The sequence below is a fragment of the Gobio gobio genome (assembly GCF_949357685.1).
Source record: "Gobio gobio genome assembly, chromosome: 22".
In the NCBI taxonomy this organism is placed as follows: domain Eukaryota; kingdom Metazoa; phylum Chordata; class Actinopteri; order Cypriniformes; family Gobionidae; genus Gobio; species Gobio gobio.
In genome coordinates, this window is record NC_137118.1 from 44,089,054 (window position 1) to 44,096,600 (window position 7,547).

The window sequence follows — 7,547 nt, forward strand, 5'->3', positions numbered from 1 at the left end:
AAAATTAGCCGTATAGACCAAAACCACAATTTGTACCAGACTGTAAACATGTGTTTTTCTGCTGTAAAGTTGGGCATTTTAACATGAGCTCAATGAGATTCTGCTCCTTCTGGAGCCGCTCTCTAATGGCCAGTCGATGAATTGCAGTTTACAGGGTTCCCACGCTTCTTGAAAGTACTTGAAAGTTCTTGAATTTCAGACACATGGATTCAAGGCCTGGAAAGTTCTTGAAAACAAACATTGGTCCTTGAAAGTGCTTGAATTACGGTAAGCATGAACTGCATATTGTTAGAGTAGCATGTTGCTATTACAAAAATTGGCCTTCATGCGCTGCCAGAACAAAACAGCATTACGGGAGGAAGCTATTTCAATATATTTCTGCTGTTCCATAAGCGCCATCTACTGTCAAAAGCCCTATTCGGATGGTAATTGTTTCTCGTGGGGTCGTAAGGTATTTTTATCATTGTCAGGGGCTAGTCAGTGATTTTATTGCCGTCTGAATCCAGAATGTCAGTGTTTTTCTCCCACCACCTGGGTAAAAATCCCTGGCCGAGTTACCTACTTATTTTAGACAAACACCAAGGACATGTGGGAATTGAATTGCCATCCGAATCCACATCTCTGAGTTTTCAAGATGAGATCACTTCAAAATTCCCTGTTTATATCCTTTTTGACCACTGCAGTCCACCGTACGGTTGCGCTTTGCTGTAATTTGGAGGCATTTTGAAGATCTATACTTTCATTACTGAAATGCTGACAAGTATTTACAAGAGCAATATTTCATCACCGCTCAAAAAATAAAAAGAAGAAAAGCACGTAAACATTTGAATTGGGCCGTTATTACGGCAGCAATTATATACTGTATGTTAAACATAATATATGTGCAGGTCTTAAAAGCCTTCAAATTGATTTTTAAAAAGGTACATGTACAAGTGATTTAATAAATAACTTTGCATATTTTTAATGCCTAACAATTAACTTGTCCATATCGTTTCATTTAAAGCTACACTATGTAACTTTTCCGTCCACTAGAGATCGCCTGTTCAAAACAAAGGCGTAGTTTGATGACGCCACGTTTGAGCGCAGAATCTTGGGACATGTGGTCTTCACCTCACAGCCGATGGAAAAGAGTCAGGATAGGACTCGGACAGAAATCATGTTCATGGATGCGATTATTAACATGACTGTAGTATGAAGCAGAGCAGGAGCGAGTGTTGTGGAGCAGAGCAAGGCCGCTGGAGCGATTGAAGAGCGGGACTGTTATTATGTTATAGTCGCCGGCGGGACTTTTATTATGACACAGTTGCCGTTGGCACTTCCTCTTCTCCAGTGCTGAGTGTGAGGTATTAACGCAGCTCTGTTTATCGTATTAGATATATCTGAGTGTGTTGAAAAGGAAGTTATGATGTTCGCTCGGCGGCTGCTATGACACTTGTTCACAATGCAGTGAGAGTAAAGTGTTTCACTGAATAAAACCGGAGACCGAGGGTGACGCAGATATGACGCAATCAACAGGCGACTCCCTCACACGCATAGCTCACACGTCCCGGCTCCTTGGTTAAAATAGCAATTTTCTCACGATTAACAAATAGTTGAAACCATTTGGGATATTCTAAGTACTCAACTGAACAAAATATATAACACTGGCCTAGTGATTTCTGGATGTTTTACTGCAAAAATCCTACATAGTTCACCTTTAATTGGAAAATGTATGTATACAATGTTACTCTATATTTTTTATGATTTAATTAAGCAATGATTTATAAAAAAGAAAACTAAAACTAGTGTGAAAGAAATGTTAAAGGCAGGAATAAGAGCTGCAAACTGCATCTCTCGTTAAAACTCGCTTGCTCTTGTACACCAGCCTCATTGGATTTTGTAAAATTGGAACCATATGCCTTAGCATTACTGCATTAATGATAAACACAGGTACAGTAGGTATTTGATATATTGGCAGTAACACACCCACCTTTATCGTATTTATTGTGCTTGATTTAAAATAAATGGTGCTTTAAAAAGTCCTTAAATTTGGTGTTCATGAAAGAGTGGGAATCCTAAGTCACTTCCGTATCGGCAGTATGGGAGGTTGCCGCTTGATTAAGACACAATATACACATTCTTGATAATGCATACTATGTACAGGAAATTAGATGAACCCAGAATATAAATGCAACAGTTTCTCATTAGTCATTTTTCCATAGAAAACCATTTTAAGGAAAACTCTTAACGTTTTGCGTTCATATTCTGGCCTCATCTGCTCGCCCGTATATAGTATGAATCAATAAGTATATTAAATTTGATCTGTTAATATCACTCTTTTAGTACATTTAAAGGGTTAGTTCACCCAAAAAGGAAAGTTTTCCCATAATTTACACCCCGTCAAGCCATCCAAGGTGTATATGACTTTCATCGTTCAGCCAAACACAATCTGAGTTGTATTAAAACATATTCTAGTTTTATAATGGGAGTGAATGGAGTCCAAAAAAGCGCATCCATCCATCATAAAAGGAATCCAACAAGATTCAGGGGTTAATAAAGGCCTTCTGAAGCAAAACCATGGATTTGTATAAGAAAAATATCCATATTTATAACTTTATAAACTGGCTTCTGGTAACGGCCGTACATGAGTCTAGTTCTGGCAGAAGAGTGACCTCTGACCTGACGTAGGATGTAGGAGTAGCGCTTCAAACTACAAACTCAAGCTCCTCCCACATTTCTCCTTAAAACTTCTCGTTTTTGACTTCTAATTCATGACCATTGTTTTGTTCTTCTCTAGCCTCTCCGCGTTCGTCAAGACGTCATGCGTTGGGTCACTCTTCCACCAGGGCTCAACTCGCGTATGGTCGTTACCGGAAGCCAGTGATTTATAGTTTATGAAGTTATAAATATGGACCTTTTTCTTGGCTTTGCTTCAGAAGGTCTTTATTAACCCCATGGAGTTTAGCTTCAAAATTTAAGGCTCCATTCTAGGAAGAGCCAGGATATTTTTTATAGCTCTGATTGTGTTTGGCTGAAAGAAGAATATACACATAGGAGGGCTTGAGGGGGAGAAAATTATGGGATAATTTTCATTTTTGGGTGAACTATCCCCTTTAAGGCACTTTAAATGTCCCACTGTCTTTCCTGATTGAAATACTGCAGCAGGGGCTGGATATGAATCACAAGTGCCTAAAACGTATCATATTTTTATTTTTTATGTTTTAAATTTTGATATGGAGAATTGATAGGCCTGTGCCGCAAGTGTTTTGCCCTCCAGGTCTCTGTGCCCATCACGTGATGGCAAACTATTAATAATCCCAGCATTGAATGTTACAATTATTGTTTGCACTTTGACAAATTGCATTAGTTCTTCATTATGTCGCTTTGGATAAAAGCGTCTGCTAAATGCATAAATGTAAATGTTGTTGTTGTTGAAGCCTGAAGTTTCTCCTGATTAAAAAGATGAATCTCAGTTTAATAAAAGAGCTCAACATCTCAAACTGTGCCAATATACCAAATTCTGCAATCAAAAGATCTCAGTATGCATCTACTCATCTGCCGTCTCTTACTGTATGACAACTATTGACTCATTTGTGCCTGATGTTATTAACATAAGAACTGCATTAAATCTCATGAGCTTCGAGCAAAATCTGGGTTGTAATTAAAACAACATGAATGTTAATAAGTAATGCGGTGTTGTGCACATCCAAGGTTTTTAGTTGAAATCACAAGATACAGATTTAGATACAGTTGCTTTTATGTATTATTGCACAAAGCTGATAATAGAAACAAGAATCAGCCTTTGATGTTATTAGGCTTTTTTTTTTTTTACGAATGATTTTACTTGATAATAATCAGCTGTGTTATGTTTGAGGTTTAATTATGGCCTTGTTTGGACAGAACCTTTAGAAGTGAACACATGAGATATCGGGCAGGAGCAGTCGAGGACACAGACCCCCGAGGAGCTGCGAGACGTTATTGACTGCTGTCCTGATAAAACGGGAAAAGGTTAACCTGATGCAGTCCTGCGTTTGATAATGAAGAGCGGCTCTGCTTAAGGAGCTTGGAGATTCAGGAGCAGATCAGGGACGCCAGAGACGTATTCTGGGAACACTTTACAATAGGGTTCCATTAGGTAATGTAATAGCTGTATATAAAATAGTACCAAGCATGTAATTAAATAAAAATAGAAAATATTAATAAATAGGTATAGCAATTGTAAAGAGTAAGATCACTCTGTCACTGTCATTTTTCAATATGTGTCTTCATTCTCCTGCTGTTACGATGTTACTGTCTCACGTGTCTCTTGAGATGCTCTTGGTTCATGTGAAGCATTTTCTCATTCTGCTCACTCTCATCCTCCTCTTTCATTTCATTTGACCCCTGTACAGAGCTCTGACCTGAGACCAGCGCCTGAATGAATCTCGTCCCCAATGTATTACAGATCGATGGTCATGTTGAGGGGAAACCGAGCCACGGTGGGCATGTTTTTAAGCAACAGCAGTCACGACTCACGATGCACACTGTCAGTATATGAGATGCACTCTAACTCTTATTTTACTGTTATGTGTATATACTGTTGTTTTTGATACATTGTAAATGTGCCTTTTTTAGTTTTCTGGTTAAGTTATAATTAGTAAACATACGCACATACATGTGTGTATATATACACCGATCAGGCATAACATTTTGACCACTGACAGTGAAGTGTTAGTGGGATATATTAGGCAGCAAGTGAACATTTTGTCCTCGTAGTTGATGTTTTCGAAGCAGGAAAAATGGGCAAGCGTAAGGATTTGAGCGAGTTTGACAAGGACCGTGATGGCTAGACGACTGGGTCAGAGCATCTCCAGAACTGCAGCTCTTGTGGGCTGTTCCCGGTCTGCAGTGGTCAGTCTCTATCAAAAGTGCTCAGAGGAAGGAACCGTGGAGAACCGGCCACAGGGTCATGGGCGGCCGAGGCTCATTGATGCACGTGGGGAGCGAAGGCTGGCCCGTGTGGTCCGATCAAACAGACGAGCTACTGGAGCTCAAACTGCTCAAGAAGTTAATGCTGGTTCTGATAGAAAGGTGTCAGAACACACAGAGCATCTCAGTTTGTTGTGTATGGGGCGGCACAGCCACAGACCAGTCAGGATGCCCATGCTGACCCCTGTCCACCACCGAAAGAGCCAACAGTGGCACATGAGCATCAGAACTGGACCACGGAGCAATGGAAGAAGGTGGCCTGGTCTGATGAATCACGTGTTCTTTTACATCACGTGGATGGCCGGTTGTGTGTGCATGTCTTACCTAGGGAACACATGGCACCAGGTGCACTATGGGAAGAGGGCAAGCCAGCGGAGGCAGTGATGCTTTGGGCAATGTTCTGCTGGGAAACCTTGGGTCCTCCATCCATGTGGATGTTACTTTGACACGTCCCACCTACCTAAGCATTGTTGAGACCATGTACAGCCCTTCATGGAAACGGTATTCCCTGGTGGCTGTGGCTCTTTCAGCAGATAATGCGCCGCCACAAAGCACAAATGCTTCAGGAATGGTTTGAGGAGCACAACAACGAGTTTGAGGTGTGAACAAACAAGTCCTATCCATGGAGGCCCCACCTCGCAACTTACAGGACTGAGAGTGTTTTGTCTGAGAGTGTTTTGTTGTCCGTCTTTGCCTCCTTGATGACCTGGCTAATCATCAATGTATGTGTAGCGGAGGCCAGCTAGTAGTTGCTGTGCGAGTAAACCTCACTCCTCTGATCTCAAGAGACGCTCTAGCGACTGACGCTAGGAGTTGCAGCCTTTAGCCTCCTTGTTAGAGCGTCCGACTCTCATGCCGGCAGACCCGAGTTCGAGTCCCGCTTAGAGCGGGGTGTTTCAAACAGGAGGGGTTACAAATGCTCCAGACATCCGGAGTACCCTGGGACACCTCCTTTTTAGACGCTTGTATCGACATACTCATTGGCGAGTGGATAAGTTGTTAGCCTATTAGCAATGAAGGACCAGAATATTTTCCCTTCAACATCCAGCAAGGAGATCTCCTGAAACTGGTCAAGTTCAGTAGCCTGATGTCGTCATACTCAGATTCTAGTCAGAATATGAGTCTGATGTTGCTCCATTGGGCTGTGATTATGGGGTGTTTCAACCGAACCTATCAATTGGATAGACCTACAACCAATCAGAGCAACGGAGCGACGCATAGTTGTCAACAGAACTCAACTCCACGCACGCTGGAAGAAGTAGAAGAAGATGAGTGTAAACGATCTTTGCTGGTGTTGTAAGAAGAATTTAAGGATACACGGAGTACTTACCTACACGATCAATATTTTTGAGAGAAATAGTAAAGGTGAACGCATATACGAACAAGTTCTCCGTTTAGGATTAGAACAAATTCAACCCAAGCGCTCTTTGGTGACGTGGATGATTACATTACTGTTGCTCATCTGTATAAAGCCCGCCCTGACAATTTCATTGGTCCGAACAGCTCTGGTTCGAGCATAATTGCTCCACAACAGATCAAGTCCAGACTGAACTTCCGAACTAAGTTCGGCTGGCATCCAGGCTACAAGTCCAGATTAATTCAGCTCCTTAGGAACAAAGCAGCCCTCAACAAGTGTCCAGAGCCAGGTTTCCTAATTCTTCTAAAGGGTCCGTAAAAGCTTTGCTAACCCCTTCAACAGCTATGGGCTGTTTTTATAGATCTTATAAGTGGTGAGAAAGATGAAAATATACATGAAAAACTTTGAATTGTTGCCAGAATAAAATTAATCTTATGTTTTAATAATTTGTATTAGTTTTTGTGTTAAAAATTTCCATTTAGCAGGATTTAAAATTCAGTGTTTGGAATTTTAGTACTTGAACTTATTTTATTCCAGGCAACATTTCCAATTTTGTTCAAGTTTGTTTTATTTCACTGTTATTTTACAGAAACAATTTTTAATCACTTTAACAATAGCAAAACTAAGGTGTTTTGATTTTATCATGTCCACTAAGCTGCCCTTTTGTCATTATTTTACTCTAATTCTTATTTTTCAGAGTTTTCTGTAGTGTTTTGACAAACCGGTGACCATGTTAGTAAGGATAATACACTACAAACATAGTCACAAGGGGGCAGTAGAATCACATGTCACTCGTTCACGTACGACTGTAATTTTGCCCAGTATTTCTAATTATAACTAATTGCAGCATAATTGGTAATTTCACTCGCACAGAGGCGATTGTGACCTTTTAAAACTAATGAGCCGAGGTGAAAGACAGTGATTGAATAGAAAGGAAGAAAAGCGTTCTCATTGGAATACAAAACTGGATAAGATGCACTGTTTGAAATAGAATGTGGCTGTGTGTGTGTGTGTACAAATAATAGTAATAGAAAATGAGTTACAGGCCTATAAGAAGGAAGGCAGGCGAAGGAGGTGGATTTAAAAAAGAAAAATTGTTGACTACCACCATCATCTTCATCAGGTATGTGTCGTATAAATGGTTTCTGCTCTTTCTTTCTCATTGGATCGCAGCGCAGCTCGGTCAGATAGGAGGGGGTGGGGGTTTGGCTTTTCTTCTCCCTAAAGACAGTATTAAAGCATC